This window comes from Wolffia australiana, chromosome 6 (genome assembly GCF_029677425.1).
Source record: "Wolffia australiana isolate 7733 chromosome 6, ASM2967742v1".
In the NCBI taxonomy this organism is placed as follows: domain Eukaryota; kingdom Viridiplantae; phylum Streptophyta; class Magnoliopsida; order Alismatales; family Araceae; genus Wolffia; species Wolffia australiana.
In genome coordinates, this window is record NC_135840.1 from 7,035,702 (window position 1) to 7,050,919 (window position 15,218).

General features: G+C 34.5%; 1 long non-coding RNA gene across 1 annotated transcript; it reads left to right on the forward strand.

Moving 5' to 3' along the window:
• Positions 1-894: 894 nt before the first annotated feature.
• Positions 895-2,312, forward strand: LOC144704418 (uncharacterized). The gene is made up of 2 exons (XR_013581813.1): positions 895-1,360; positions 1,495-2,312. It is a non-coding gene; the product is annotated as an uncharacterized LOC144704418 (long non-coding RNA).
• Positions 2,313-15,218: the final 12,906 nt, after the last annotated feature.

Sequence of the window (15,218 nt, forward strand, 5' to 3'; positions counted from 1 at the left end):
TTATAGACCGATTGTAAATCAATTACACTCTTCCATATTATGGAAACCATGCTTTTCGTTGTTGAACCAAAGCATAGAAACCAACACACCAGCAATTGGAAATAAATATCCAGTCATAGTATCTAATGATTTAGATCACTTGAAAAATCAGAGTCAACAAAGCTCATTTCTGATAGAAAACTTTGTTTCTCAAAGAGAAACCCCTACTCATTGAATGCATTAGATATCAGAAAATCCATTACACCACATTTCAATGCTCCTTCCCTGTATTGATCATAAATCTGTTCACAACTCAAACTACATGATCAATATCTGGCCTCTTACAGACCATAACGTACATAAGAGAGAGAACAACACTCTTATAAGGAATTTGTTTCATTTCAGCTATATCATTTTCAGTCTTCAGGCACTAAGCTTTTGATAGCTTGAAATGATGTACAAGAGGAGTACATGCCACTTTCGCATTGGACATGCCAAAGATTCAAGAATCTTTTCAATATGACTTATGTAAGTCAATCATAATAGACATTTCTCTTGGTCCCTGTGGATCTCTTTACCAAGAATCTTCTGTGCAGATCCAATATTCTTCATTTCAAATGTTCTTCAAAGCAATGATCATATCAGCACAATAAAACAACAGAATAATCTATGACCCCTCTTCACACCGTTTCAACCTAACAAAACAATGAAAATCATACTGATGGAAGACCATCGAGAAGCTCATGTTCAAGCTCGCCAGCAACCGCGACATGACGCCGGAGCTGACGCCTAGAACCTGACCTTCAAGTACACAGCTTGACAATCGATCTGGTAATTTATGTATTTATTTTTATTTATTCATTTCTTTATGTGTAAGGACAGTTAATGGGCCACCAGTTTGGGCCTAGTCTTTGCTTTTGTTTGGATTTTGTTTTTTTTTAAGTTGGTCCATTAGGGGAAGCCCTTTCAAATAGACCATTTCCGCTAATGGCCCATTAAGGCAACCACCCTTATATAAAAGAGGTATGCTTTAATGGAGGACTTGGATTGCATTTGGAAAACAAATCGATCGTGTTGTTGTGTTTTTTTTCTCTTCTATTTGGTGGGTCCCACCACAGATCTGCCTAAAGAGAGAGCGGTTACGGGCGATAGTTCGAGGGGGAAGAAGTCCCAAGATAGCTATCGTCAATACTCGACGTTCTCGACGGGGAAAGAATTTGTGTCCGCTGAGAACGACGGCGAGAATTCTCCAACCCGCTGATTTGGTTCTCTCTTGGTGTAGTGACAGCCGCGACCCCTCCCATCTTCGTGCAGTTGGAATAAGCTGTCACGTTGAATGTGTTTTCTCCTCTAGAGACGATCGGGAATTAATCCAAATTTGGTAACTGTTGATTTCACCATCGGCGGTCGACTCTCTTCTATTTTTTTGATTCCACATGAGAACATTACCTATCTCTTCTACTTTAAATATCGTGATTGATTTTGGCCTGTATTTTGGCCTTGGATATACATCAGATTATCAGATCGGGTTGCATCCCTGGTCTCCTTGAGGATATCAGACGTGGACGATCGCGCCCAATCTCCTCTTGTCGCTCCATGCCACCAGGCTATCTGCTAGCAGGAATCCATCACCGTGAATTCTTCTGCCATCTGACGGACATTTCCCGACGGAAAAATTCACCGACGGTGATTCATCCGACTGAAGCGAAATCTTCTGATGGATGTCGATGGTTAAATCGTCGTGTGCATTAGGATTTCTCCAAACATTGTCCTGATCGAGGGAATCACTATCTCTCGGACAAGGTCTTATTGGGCGCCTAGAGTCGTTCTTCACTTGTTGGTCTTCCATTGACCTGGCCGAGCCTGATAAGCAAAACGGGTCCAAATCGATTAGCAATTTGCTGACGGGTTCTTTTCTTCACGGATTACTTAAGGGCCTCAATGACGAAGGAATCCTTGATCATTATCCGACTGCCTCCATGACTAGGACTCTTTTATCAGGTCATTTTCTTCCACGCACCCCTTACATTTTCATCTTAGTTACTTGCTTCAGTGCCGACGACGATGCCCTTTTGCCGCATAGAATACCAGAAACTAGCTACCTTGTCATTGCAAATAATATTTCTCCGATCTCGGTTTCGGCTTAGTATCTTCTTCGACGAAGATTGGAACATATACGGCCAGTGATTGCTCACCTCATCTTCGTTCATGTTCGAGTCGTCCCATGGGTAATTGGGAGCCTTTTGATTCCTAGTTCTTTTCTCGTGTACCCTTCCGGTCTTACTGTCTTATTTTGTGGCAATTGAATACTATTTGTTGTTTTAAGTTTTGCATCATTCATTTGCCACATTACACATAGTTTATTCTCTATGGTGCAACCCGACAGACGAACACGTCGAGTCGTGTTACAACACATACATAATGTAGCCAATTCACATCATACATGAGTTAACCATCTTATACCAATAAATCAGATATTGCTTTAATCCATAAAGTGACTTTCTCAATTTGTGGATAAGATACAATGAAATCCTGCGACCGATGCTTGTACTGTCCTCTTCAAAATTTTATAAAAGACAAGACAGTCATCGTGTGGACACAATGATAAGAGGAACCATTCTCAAGGAGCCATCTATCTGCCAACTCTACAGCCACAACTAGTGTAGAGTAGACTTTTATGTTACCCCAACTTGACTCTCCTCTATTGCCTTACTACCATTGGTCTTAGAACAGTCTCATCTTAAGTGCCCCATTTACATAGCTTTTATGGCATTCCTGGTTTTTCAAACAGTAGGCCCTAAACATGGGCAGATCCTTCTTTTTCTATCCTGACTTGCTCCTTGCCTTTTTCTATCCTATTTCTTTTCCACCTTCCACAAGCTAAAATTTTCCTTGAGCACCATCAGGTATAGATAGTATGTGCTAAAACTCCATCAAACTAGAAATGGGCGCATCACGAGTCATCATATTTGTCCCATGAAGTATAGTCCTCAAAAGTTTTTCATAGTTGTTGGGAAATGAAATTCTACATGATAAACATATTGCTCTCTTTGGCTTAGTCATCCTCAAACTTTTGTAATTCAAAAAAAATGTTTAAAATGCTCAATATGAGCACATGGTATGGTATCGTCGGTCATCTGAATCACAAATAACTTTACTGTCTACAAAGCCTTACTCATCAAGATCTTTAATACATATCATGTAGCAAATATTCCACATCTTGGCATGATCTTGCACAATCCGACAAACTCTGATACTAGTGGCCTGCATTTACATCACTCTCCTCTCTATGTGATCACCTTTCTAATCATCTGGAACCTCAAAATGCCTTTTCAATGAAGATATCATTCCTGTTTAGCTGAAAAAAGCTGAAGTTGACCGAACTGCTCAATTACTCAACATCGTATCAAGAAATAATGAAAGTAGACATTATCTTAGCCATCACACATTCAAACCAACCTGGCTATGATACCACTTGTGCTAAAAGACACTCCCGGAGGCATATTTGGATATGAATGAGTCAAGACGATAGTGTGGATGATCAAGCAACATATACAAGGAGATAACCCATAACATTGTCATCGGTCCTCATCACAACGCCATGTTGTCACCATTAAGAGCACCCTTAACACCAATAGAGAGAGAGGGAGAGAAAGATAAATAGAGATAGAGAGAGAAAGAGAGGGAGGGAGATAGAGAGACATAGAGGAGAGAGAACGGGAGAGAGAGATAGAGAAACACAATGAGAGAGAGAGACAAAGAGATATAGACAGAGCACGAGAGGGACAGAGAGAGACAATGAGGCAAAGAGAGCGAGAGAGAGATAGAGAGAGGCAAAGAGAGAAAGAGAGAGAGACAAAGAGAGAGAAAGAGACAGACAGAAATACACAAAGAAGGAGAGAAAAAGAGAGAGAGACAGAGAGATAGAAAGAGAGAGAGAAAAGAGAGAGAGAGACAGATGGACAGACACAAAGAATAAGAGAGAGAGAAAGAGAGAGACAGAGAGAGATATAGAGAGAGAGAGACAGACAGATGCAGATAGAGAGATAGAGAGAGAGAGACAGACTTACATACAAAGAGAGAGAGATAGAGAGATAGAGAGAGATAGAGACAGAGAGCGAGACAGAGAGAGAGATAGAGAGACAGAGACAGAGAGAGAGACCGAGAGAGAGGGAAACTGAGACAGAGAGAGAGACATAGACACAGAGAGATATACTTATTGTTTAGTGGAACATTTAAAGAAGAATTGGAATCAATGGGATTATTAAAACAAGAGGAATAATGACCCTTATAATAGGCACTACTTGTGGCTCCAGTAAAAACTAGGCATAATTGTTGAAAGTAATTAGGATCCTTTTTTCTTGTATCTGCTACTGAATGTTGCATGTGCGAAGTAAACCCCCTCAATTATTTAATATAGGACTGGGGGTTTGACACATTCAAACAGAAGGTAATTTTTTTTGGTTGGTCTTAGTTATGAATTATCTATTAGCTATCGATGATAAGGATGTAATATTGTACTTGTTAGTAACCAATCAGTGTAAAGGTCCAAAAAAGGTACCGCAGAGGATACCATTTGCCATTGGATACGACAACGACCTTACCATACATAAGCAAATGCAAGACACCAATCCAGATGTCAGATCCAGGATACAATTGACATTGCTCCATATATCGTTACTGTCAAGTGTAAATATAGCATAACCAAATGTAGGAAGTCATTATTTAGTACCAAAATATGTGTACATGACAACTTAGCTTCATGGATTCTCAAAACACATCTTTCACCATTCAAAGAACTTGTTCAATTATGCAATTCAGTTTTCTAATAAATAAATTCTTAAATTAAAAAAAATGCAATTTTTGACTTATAGATTTGTGCACAATCATTTGAAAATTTTAATTACTTATGTAATTATGCATGAGGTAAAAATTAAAAATTTTAAAATATATTAGTAATGTGTTTCAACTAAAAATAGTTATGTCATGATCTATGTTTTATGATCTTAAGAATATATTTATTGATAAATTGATTACTTTCACAGACTATTTGCATCAACTGAATTAATGAGATAGCAAGGCATAATATCATGTATAGATCATTAAAATACTAACTAATGTATTCTTCATGAAAAACAGTTATATTGTTTTCAACCTAAGTATGTCATGACTTTTTGTTTGAGTTGTCAACCTTAATGGAATATCGTTGCCATACTTTTTTTCAAGTTATAAAGTCATGTTTTTTATGCTTTCATTTACTTATGGAGTAATGAGGTAGAATGGTGCACGTGTTAGAACATGTTAGCTACCAGAGTTCTAATTTGCAAGACAATATGTAATACTTACAAGAAGCTAAGTAATCCATCAAAATTAAATCTCTTAAAATAAAATTTCCAGGTTTGTAGGTCATAAATTATATTTTGTGAGCTGAATGTATACCTTCTTATGAATCATTCCTAATACTCAAAAAATTATGTGAAATAGCTAACTCATGGATTAATTTACCTAGAGTCATGCAATATGTACTAAAGGAAAAATGATGGAATTGGTAACCCAATTTAATTACAAACTTTTGCATTTGGTGGTATCAAATATATACAACTCATAAATAATGTATAGTATTTTTTTCAAAACTGAAAATGGTTAAATCATGATTTTTAATGACTATTTGTTAAGTAACCTATTATCTGAAATTGCTCGCCCCAAGATTTTGAATATAATATCTAATATCAGAAAAATGGGATACTTTCATAAGCACATATTTGATGTCGATCTGGGTATTGTGCTTGTAGAGGATATCACATTTCAGGATAAATATTACAACACTGTGCTGAATACTCATGGTGGAAATAATGTGGCATGAAAGGCAATGCCAAATTTCACTTCTCTTTTAAGTTCGAGAAAATAATTCATTTATGAAATATAATACACAGGTGAGCCTTATCGGTGAAGTTCATGAATACATGTATTGATCAGTTGAATTATGATAAGGTCATAATATTTTCATTACTTGTATTTCAACATATTTTCTTAATGGTCCTAGTTAAAGGATACTGAAGAAGGATATAGAATACATGAAAATAATAACAGACAAGCCCTTCTTATATGATGACTGTGGCTAGTCTTGTAGCCATAAAAAATGAAGAGAACCCAAGGATAGCTAGTGAAATATCTTTTTGATCCCTGAATGGTGGTATACTACTGGCAATCACATTGTTTCGTTGCACGGTTGTTTAAAGGATCCTTTAACTTGGGATACCAAAGAAACCTTGTAGATGGATGATTGTGTTTACTTTCAACTTATAAGTCTGTAATCACAAGATTTCAAACGGCCTTAGCTTAAATCCCGAAACAAGTCCATGAAGGTGATTGTGTGTAAAGACAGAATCTTACATCCTTGGTACAAGAGGATGTTGATTAAAAGATAAAGATGCATTTAAAGCCCTAAACAGGGGAGAAGAAATATTGGAGGTGTTTTTTGATCATTTCTGCCATGCATCAGTACTTATTAGAATGATGCATTATAATTTGATTATTAGCTATACACTTATTTAATCAGAATTTTTAACAGGATGAAGGATTATACATACATGGTAACCAATGATAGAAAAAGTTACACGAAAGAGTTAACATAATCCTTTGTACCTCCTAGAGCACAAAGTATAGCTTTGCACCCCATGGCTTGCATCTCAATCTATTGACTGGGTTAAATTAGTAGTTGAGGAATTAATGTATATATGTTCATATAGTTAGTTAATATGGTTGGAAAATACTGATATGGGATCATTAACTTGATGGACATATGTGGCCTAGACAGCACACACACAAGAGTTTTGGATACTAGAGGTTATAATAAGTTTGAAGACTTGTATAAAAAATTTTTTAAGCATAACATTTATGAGATGAGCATAGAGACAATAACTATATGGGCCACCAACTTTTCACATTTATCTGGGCCATTTATTTGGTGCCCTCCCCTTTCTTAGATTGCTCTACCAAGGGATGCTTCAGTTGACGCTAGATGAAGAGTGCATTGATTTTAGAAAACCAAAGTTGGAGCAAATCGTAACTTATAAGTGATACGAAGATCATGTGTATACAAATGGAGGCAATACATCTGACTATTTTTTGAAAGACACTTGAAAGACACCCAAGGAACCAAGAAATCACAGATAAAATCCGTACAAATATATAATGATTATTTTGGTTTTTGATTTTTACGATGTCGTTTCAATTAAATCGTTGATTGTGCATTGGATGTTGGATATTAGTTCATTTACTCTCCGATTTGCAGGATCCATCACCAAATCGCTGCTATAAAATACCTGTGGATGGATATCAAACAGCCAAATCTTGAAAATTTTATTTACATGGAGTGTTGAACTATATTGACGATATTAAAAATAAAACCATAAAGCAACAAGTTTCATATAAAGAGGATAAATAACTTTAAATGCAATATGTCACTTCCCATCAGCCCACAAATCTGCCACTTTGAAGCTGCATTGAAAATAAAGGATGGTAACATTTTAATTGGTTATTTTATATTTAGCGTAAATATTTCACTGTAGAAAGTTCTTCAACCTCCCAAAATATCTCTAAAATCTTAACAAATTAGCCAACTATATAAATAAGAAATAAAAATTATTTGATTGGTTCAGATTACATTGCTAATGATGCACACTTCAATGCTTAGTATTTTTCTGTAGAGTCTTAAGGAGAATAAACGACAAAATATTCCCCGAAAATATTTTTCAGGAGCAAACCTAATTTAATTGATATATCGAGAAATATTTTTTTACTGTCTGCTTTAGACGAACATGTTTTGATATCAATGTAATATACATAAACCAAGTTCAAAATTGATGGATAAAAATGAAAATTCAAGGAAGCAAAAACTTGAACTATGAACCATTTTTGGAGAGATCATTGCATTCTCACTTTCGACCTCAATCTAGATAAAACTTTCAGCATGCACCTTTAAATAATCAAAATTATGATGATAACATAATCTAGTTGGTAAAGATGATGATGGAGAAGAATAAAAATATGCTTAACATGGTAGAAAGTATTAACTATCAGTTGACTAGGTGATTTGGATTAACTCTTCGGATTTTGGGCCATTACTTTTTTTCAAATTGTATACTCTTCAATCATTTTTGGTTGTGCTAATTTGAAGGGAACATGATGAGTGACCAAATTATTTTACCAACCTCATGAAAGTAAAACAAGCCAACACATACACCAATCAAGGTTAACCACAACTCTTATTTTTATATACTTATCTCCCATCTCATATTGAATCGCATGCATCATATTCCATGCATTATATTATTAAGTAAAATAGGGAACCAAATCATGGCGTGCCAATGGTAATATTCTGAAAATAATTATCTTCCCTTTTTATGCAAATTTCAAATGACGTAGTTGAAGGAGATGATGATGGGTCGAATAAAAAATTCAGGTAAAATCAATGATTTAAGGAAAACAACATTCAGAAAATCATGAAACTCACATTCCGATTACAAGAACTATTAATTCCAAAATTTTAAATGAATTAAATTGAATTTATTAGTAAATAAAATTGCTTAATACATGATATATATAGACGAAGGAAAATAAAATTCAAAAAACACTTAACCTCATGTAATTATGCATGAACATCAAGTGTCTTCTATGAGTAATTATAGTTATTTTGGTAACCTCATGTAATTATGCTTGAACATCAAATGTCTGACACAAATTATTATAGTTCTTCTGTGAACACACTATTTGGATGGAAATTGTCTATGAAGGATTTGTTGGGAGAAATTAAATGAACTATTTGAATAAATTGTGGCATAAATTCATATATTATTGGAATAAAGAGAGAAAAAATTATATTTGAGCATACCTAAAGAAGATGGACTTATTTCTCATATTTGTCTATCTTTTATGTTGGAAATAATGATTTATTTCTCATCTCTAAAGAATGCGGCTAAAGATTTTAAGAATCATATGATTATCAGGGAAGGAGATAATGTTTCATTTCATTGATTTATGCATAACCATGATGATAAATCTTTGAAATTTATGAATGCATATTGAAATGTGAAAACTGATACGACAAGGGATCAAACATTTTGAATGAATGAAAATTCTTTTCTATGAAATTGAGAATCATACATTTTTTTGAATCGAGGCCCTCGATGTTTGAGAAAGAATAAAAAATACTTAAAATGGTGATTCTATGTGTTAATAATATTAAAATTTAGTAACACAGTTTTGATGATTGGCATGATGACTGTTTTGATACATTGTTACATGAATATGCCATGAAGTTCTATGCTGTTTATCTTCTTCATTATTTCAGATCTTTTCCTAAAAATTCTAAAAAAATGTGTGTGATATTCCATATATTAAATGTCATTTTAGATAATATGTAGGAAAAATTAAATGTCATTTTATCTCATAACGTCAGATGATATACTTCTTGATCATCAAGACATTTCTTTTGAGTTAGTTTGGTGTTAACAGAATATTTTCACCATGTCATTATATTCATCCCATTTTATCTTCCCATGCCATTTTCTTGCCCCAACAATAAAAGCTTGCCGATCTCAAGTTTGGAGTGGATAACCCTAAAAATAAATTTAAAATATAATATTTTCATAGGGCTATTAAACATTTCGTAAACTATTTGAAATCAACTTTTTCCCAGTATATTTACCTAATCTTTTCATTTTCATATTTTCCTAATAATAATAACTCATTTAGTTATTTTTATTTTCTATTTTTATCTTTTTTTTGGTCCATGCTTCTATGCTTGTGCTTGAAGATAATCACCTGAAAGAGAACTGTGTTGCACTTAGGAGACATAATTACAAATAAAAAATGCACGTTGAAAAAAATTATTGCCCTTTGGTTTTGATGTTAATGGTGTTTTGATTTATTTTCTTAATACATCAGGGGTAACAATTATTTTTAGTTTTAGGTGTGTGTAAAATTCAAATGATGTATTTTTTTATTTTTTCTTCATGGATAATGATCAGTTGGGGGAATAGTTTGTGAAAGTGAGAGAGTTGAGATCCCCACTTGTAGAAATCCATCCAATCCTTCATCCAAAGAGGGTGAATTGAAAAGCTAAAGTCCACATATGTATCATGACATTGTAAAAGTAATACAAACCCTAATTTTATGCAGCATGTATGCGAATTACATAATGGTAAGGATATCTAATGGAATGAGTTGGGGGCTTTGAAAATCAAAGGGTCAGAATTCAACGTGTATAGGTGATGCAAGAGAGTGAAAGTAGAGTAGAAACATTTCCAAATCTTATGATGGATAGTTAATCATTATTTGAGTGCATACTACGTTCATGAAATTGCATCTTGAACGGGGAACAAGTTGCTGCGTGAGCGGGAGTTACAAACATGCCAAAGTCTGAAAAAATCTTTTTTTCTTGACCCACTTAATTCTTATCTTCAAAACCCATGTATATAGTCTGCTTGTCCTTATCACGCCGACCTAAAACTATCACATCTACTTGTATCCCCTATAAGAATCCCTCTCTGAACCTTCCCCCTATTACTCGTGATATGCTTATCTCCAAAATCTGTGTATGCTTATCTTTCCCTTGTTATCCCTGTTTAGATGTTTCAGTCCTCATCTTCACATAGTGACAGACTTATCATCATTGATTGTCTTTTTTACCATTATTTTCAGGCATCCATCATTGGCTTGTATCTACCCAAACTTTAATTGTTAACTGACAGAGCGAAAATGGGGTGTTAATTTTGTGTCGTTGTTGTTATTTCGCTTCAATCAAATAATTTTTTTTAATTTATAAACTTACTCAGGGATGTATAGTTGTGAGTAAGGTCGTCTCCACAGGGACTGGAACTTAGAGGTAGAAATGGCTGAGTTTGAGAGTAAAGAAAAGAAGTGTCTAATAGGATAATACTAATAGGTAATTAAATGAATGATAAATATTATTAATTTTATCTAGATTTTTGTAAAGAGAATTCCCATTATATATTTTATTTAGACTTCTAATTTCATGTAGAAGTATAAAAGGTTGATTAATGATTTTATGAAGTTTTTATATAATTTTTAGGAGTCGAATTATCTGAGAAGGAATTCAACTAATGAGTTAGGGGATATAGAGAGAAGGAATTTTACAAAGGAAGTTCCCTAAAAAGATTTTATTTCAACCTAAAATTTTACATAGAGGTAGTAGAGGTTGATTAGTGATTTTAGGATATTTTTATGATTTTAGAGGTCAAATTGTCAGAGAAAATTAAGATTCAAAACTTGAAGTAGAAGTGTTTGATAAAATGCCTCAAAGAAGATATTGGGCTTTTATGGATATTTAGAATGAACGAGAGTGATGTTTTTAGGTACTTTATCTTAAGGTATATGTAAAATAGGAAGTATATCTTCCTGGATTTTATTATATATTTTTATAGCATTTTAATTGGTTTAAAAGTATTTGAAATGGTGGTTTAAAAATTGTTTAGCACACGCACATCAAGTGTTTGAAGAAATGCACGACAGAAATTTCGACTTCTTTTTCTCAAGATTGATTTATATTGATTTTGAAGAGGTGAATTCAGGATGTTCCATCAATCACTGATTATACTAAAATCTAAATCAGCTAAACATCTGACCATAAAAATGAATTACTCACCGGATTTCCGCACCAGCTTGGAGTCATCGACAGCTCCGGACCCCGCTCCAGCCACATCGTCCTTCAGGTAAACATTTCACTTTCTCTTCTCTTCTAATCCTCTCCTACTGTTCTCCCTTCAGGTCACGGCCTGTCACACCCGTTGGCCGAGAGAATCAAGCAGAAGGGGAAGAGAACGAGGATCTTCCCTTAAAATGATATTTCAATTGTTCAATTTCAAATGCGGTGGCGAAGATTGTTTTATGGAAATTTAGATCATTTTTATAGGTCAGGAACGGTCCACTGAACTTCTTGACCTGTATGGGACAACTCCGGCACCTTCTCTGGTGACAAATCAAAGGAAATCCACCTTCTCGTCACTGGAATAACGGATCTGGTGACGGAGATAGTGATGGAAAGGGGACAAAGTCGACGATGACTTTAGACCATTAGATCCAAGTGTTGGGGATTCAATGGCTACAATTAAATCATAGCCGTGGAACTTTTTTATTCCTCCAGACCCTTGCTCCATCAGCCGCGGCATGTCACTGCAATTGTCCATGTGTTCACATTTCATTCGTCCAAGTCAATGCTCCAGGCTGAGTTGTCGCCTGGAAATAAAAGGAAAAGCAAGAAAAATAAAATAAAAAGACGATCTTGACCATTCGATCTTCCGAAAGAAGATTGACGGTCAATATTATAACATTGCTTTTAAGTAAGGCCCGTTTTGATACGGGATTCGGGCCAGGTTGGCTTGAAGCCCAGTTGGATTGAAGTGTATTTTTCTTGAGATCGTGGCCCAATGGGCCGCAATCATTCTCTTGCTATCAATGGCCCAGCCTGATCATGCTTGAGAAGTGCAGCTTTGAAAATCCCATATTGCTGGTTTTAAACATCTGGTGTGGTACATAAATTCCACAATTCTCTTCCTAATGAATTGAAATAACCTCACACTTACCTTGGGCACTGGCTGATGTTACCTCTGGTGCCGCTGTGAGGCACTGGCCTTAGCTGCGCCTGCACTACACATGACGCCTGGGACTACAGCCTTGGCTGTGGCTGCAGTGCACCTACCTTGGCTGTTCTTGGCGGATCCTTAATAGCCTATATTTTTATTTGTTTTTTTATATGTATACTATTATTCTTATCACTATTATTATTATCATTGTTATCATTATTACTACTATTTCTATTTCTATTATTATTATTATTATTATTATTTTCTTTTATTATTTTTCTTCTTTCTATTTTATCGAAGACTGTTATAATATTTTTTAAACAATGCAAAAATAATACTAAAAATAGGACATTTTGCATAATGGATGAAAAATTGCATAAAGATGGAATGTAACATAAAAGTGCATCTTCATTTCATTAAATGACTTTATAACCCTTTAAAAAATGTTGATTTGCATGCATGATATATTATATCATTAACCATATCATCATCACCAGGTGGAAAATGTTATCTTGTTTGCAACTACTTTGGGAGAAAGATAGTGGGTGTTTCTAGCAGCAATGTATTCAAAGAATGTCCATTACCTTGAGAGATGTAAGAACCGCCTATTTCTTGAGAATTATGAGGTCACTTTATCTGTAGTGTAAGACACGACAAAACATAGATTTCATCTCTCATTATTATTAGATCTTTACATCCTTGGAAGGTGATGCATTACATGTCCTTTACATGTTGGTGTCTAAATTTTCATGGAAGGTATCCTTTATTGATGATTGATATTTCTAATGCTTCACTATCTCTATCACTTTTTTTTCAGGTTGACTGGATGACCCAAGGAAAATTAATGGGCACTGCTACGGGACTAGCAAGGGGGGTGGGCTGGGGTATTTGATTTAACTTAGGTTTTACTTTGATTATTAAAAATTAAGGTTAACTTGAGATAATTATAATTTATTTCCCTACATTTTTTATTTAAATATTTCTGAGACTATCTACTCTTTAATCTTTGGTTGGCTCATATTTTCTTATATTTTCTTCCAGTTCGATTTGAAGTACATAAGTTAGGTGAAGTAAATGATGAATTTTGGATGAAAATGGGAGTAACAGAGATTACTTGGTCACGTCTTGGATCATAAAAAGAATTCCAAGTAATTTCTACACAAAAAAGTTCCCTTATATAATAAGTACATTCTTGAAGCCTATGGGAGGCCTTTTTAAGAACTAGGTCAACTAAATGCTATGATGGTAGAAGTAAATCATAACTTAAATTTCAAAATTATACTTTCTAATATGAGAAATAGGGCATGTGGAAAGGGGGGAAATCAAGTAATCCTAGCCCTTTAAGAACTTGGTATATTATCCATATGGTTAGAGAGTTAGGGTACTCCTAGTTAAACTATTCTCACTTTGTATCCCATCTTATATTTGTGATATCAACCTCTTGTTTCAAGCCAAGTGCATCAGGTTTTATTTCCCATTCTTATTCTGTAAGAGTGTTGGAGAGCAGGTGCAAACTTTATTAATATTCTTGGAGAAAAAGTACCACTGGACCTTTGGGGGAAATACAATGAGGATTGCGTGTGATATTTTATATATATATATATCAAATCACAACTTCCTCTTGATTATTTTTCTAATCAAGTATTTCAGAGTATACTCTAAATTTCAAGGTTTCCAATGATATAACCACATCCAAAATTCAGTTTGTTGCTCATATAACAACAGTTCTACGTAACCCTATGTGACTGCTATTCAACACTGACAATTGACACCAAGTTCCCCAAGCAATGCCTGCATGTAATAGTGGACCTAGTCGCTAGCTGATGCGAGCGGTCATGATCAGTGAAATAATTCAATCATGTTAAGTCATTCTGACCAATTCAGGTCAAACCAAGCGGTGTGAACTGAACCAAAATGGATGTTTTAGTTTTTGATTGGTTTTCCATTGTAAGAATTATAAAAAAATATTAAAATCTAACTAATTTAATCAAATATATAAAAATAAATGTAATATTTTTAATTTAATTAAATTAGTTTCTACTAGTTTGCTCTCATTTTTATTGACATTGAGAGTTCTATGTTATTTAAAATCCATAGAATGGTAAAACCTAAAAATTTTATAAAAAATATATTAACCAAAATTTACTGTCTCATTATCATCTCTCTATGTTAATCTGTACTAAGGAAGGTAAATTGTGTATGTACTTTTTCATAAATCAGGGACCTAAACTAAAATATTTTAATACAATTTCAGACTTATCATCAGGCCTGAGGACCTTTTAGACATTATTGGGACTTCAGAAGGTGAAAATTATTTGTGTGGTGATAAGAAGTTACAAAAGCAAGGGGTTGATGCTGTAAGATGGTCTTAAGAAGATCATGATGCAACAATGCAGCCAACTAAGAATGGGATATTTAGTAAATGGATGTTCATGGTCGCTCCTCCCCCTGGTTCTGAATACAAAGAGCTGTCACTTTTGAACAGATAAGTATTGTGATAGTCAATACCTGGAATTTAATTGCTGCTTTTTGCGACAAGACCAGCTTTGTACCGATCAAGAGACATGCCATTGCACAGATCTGTTCAGAAGGCCTGTTTGCAACAGAAACATTTGGTGTGGGGTGGATTAGGAA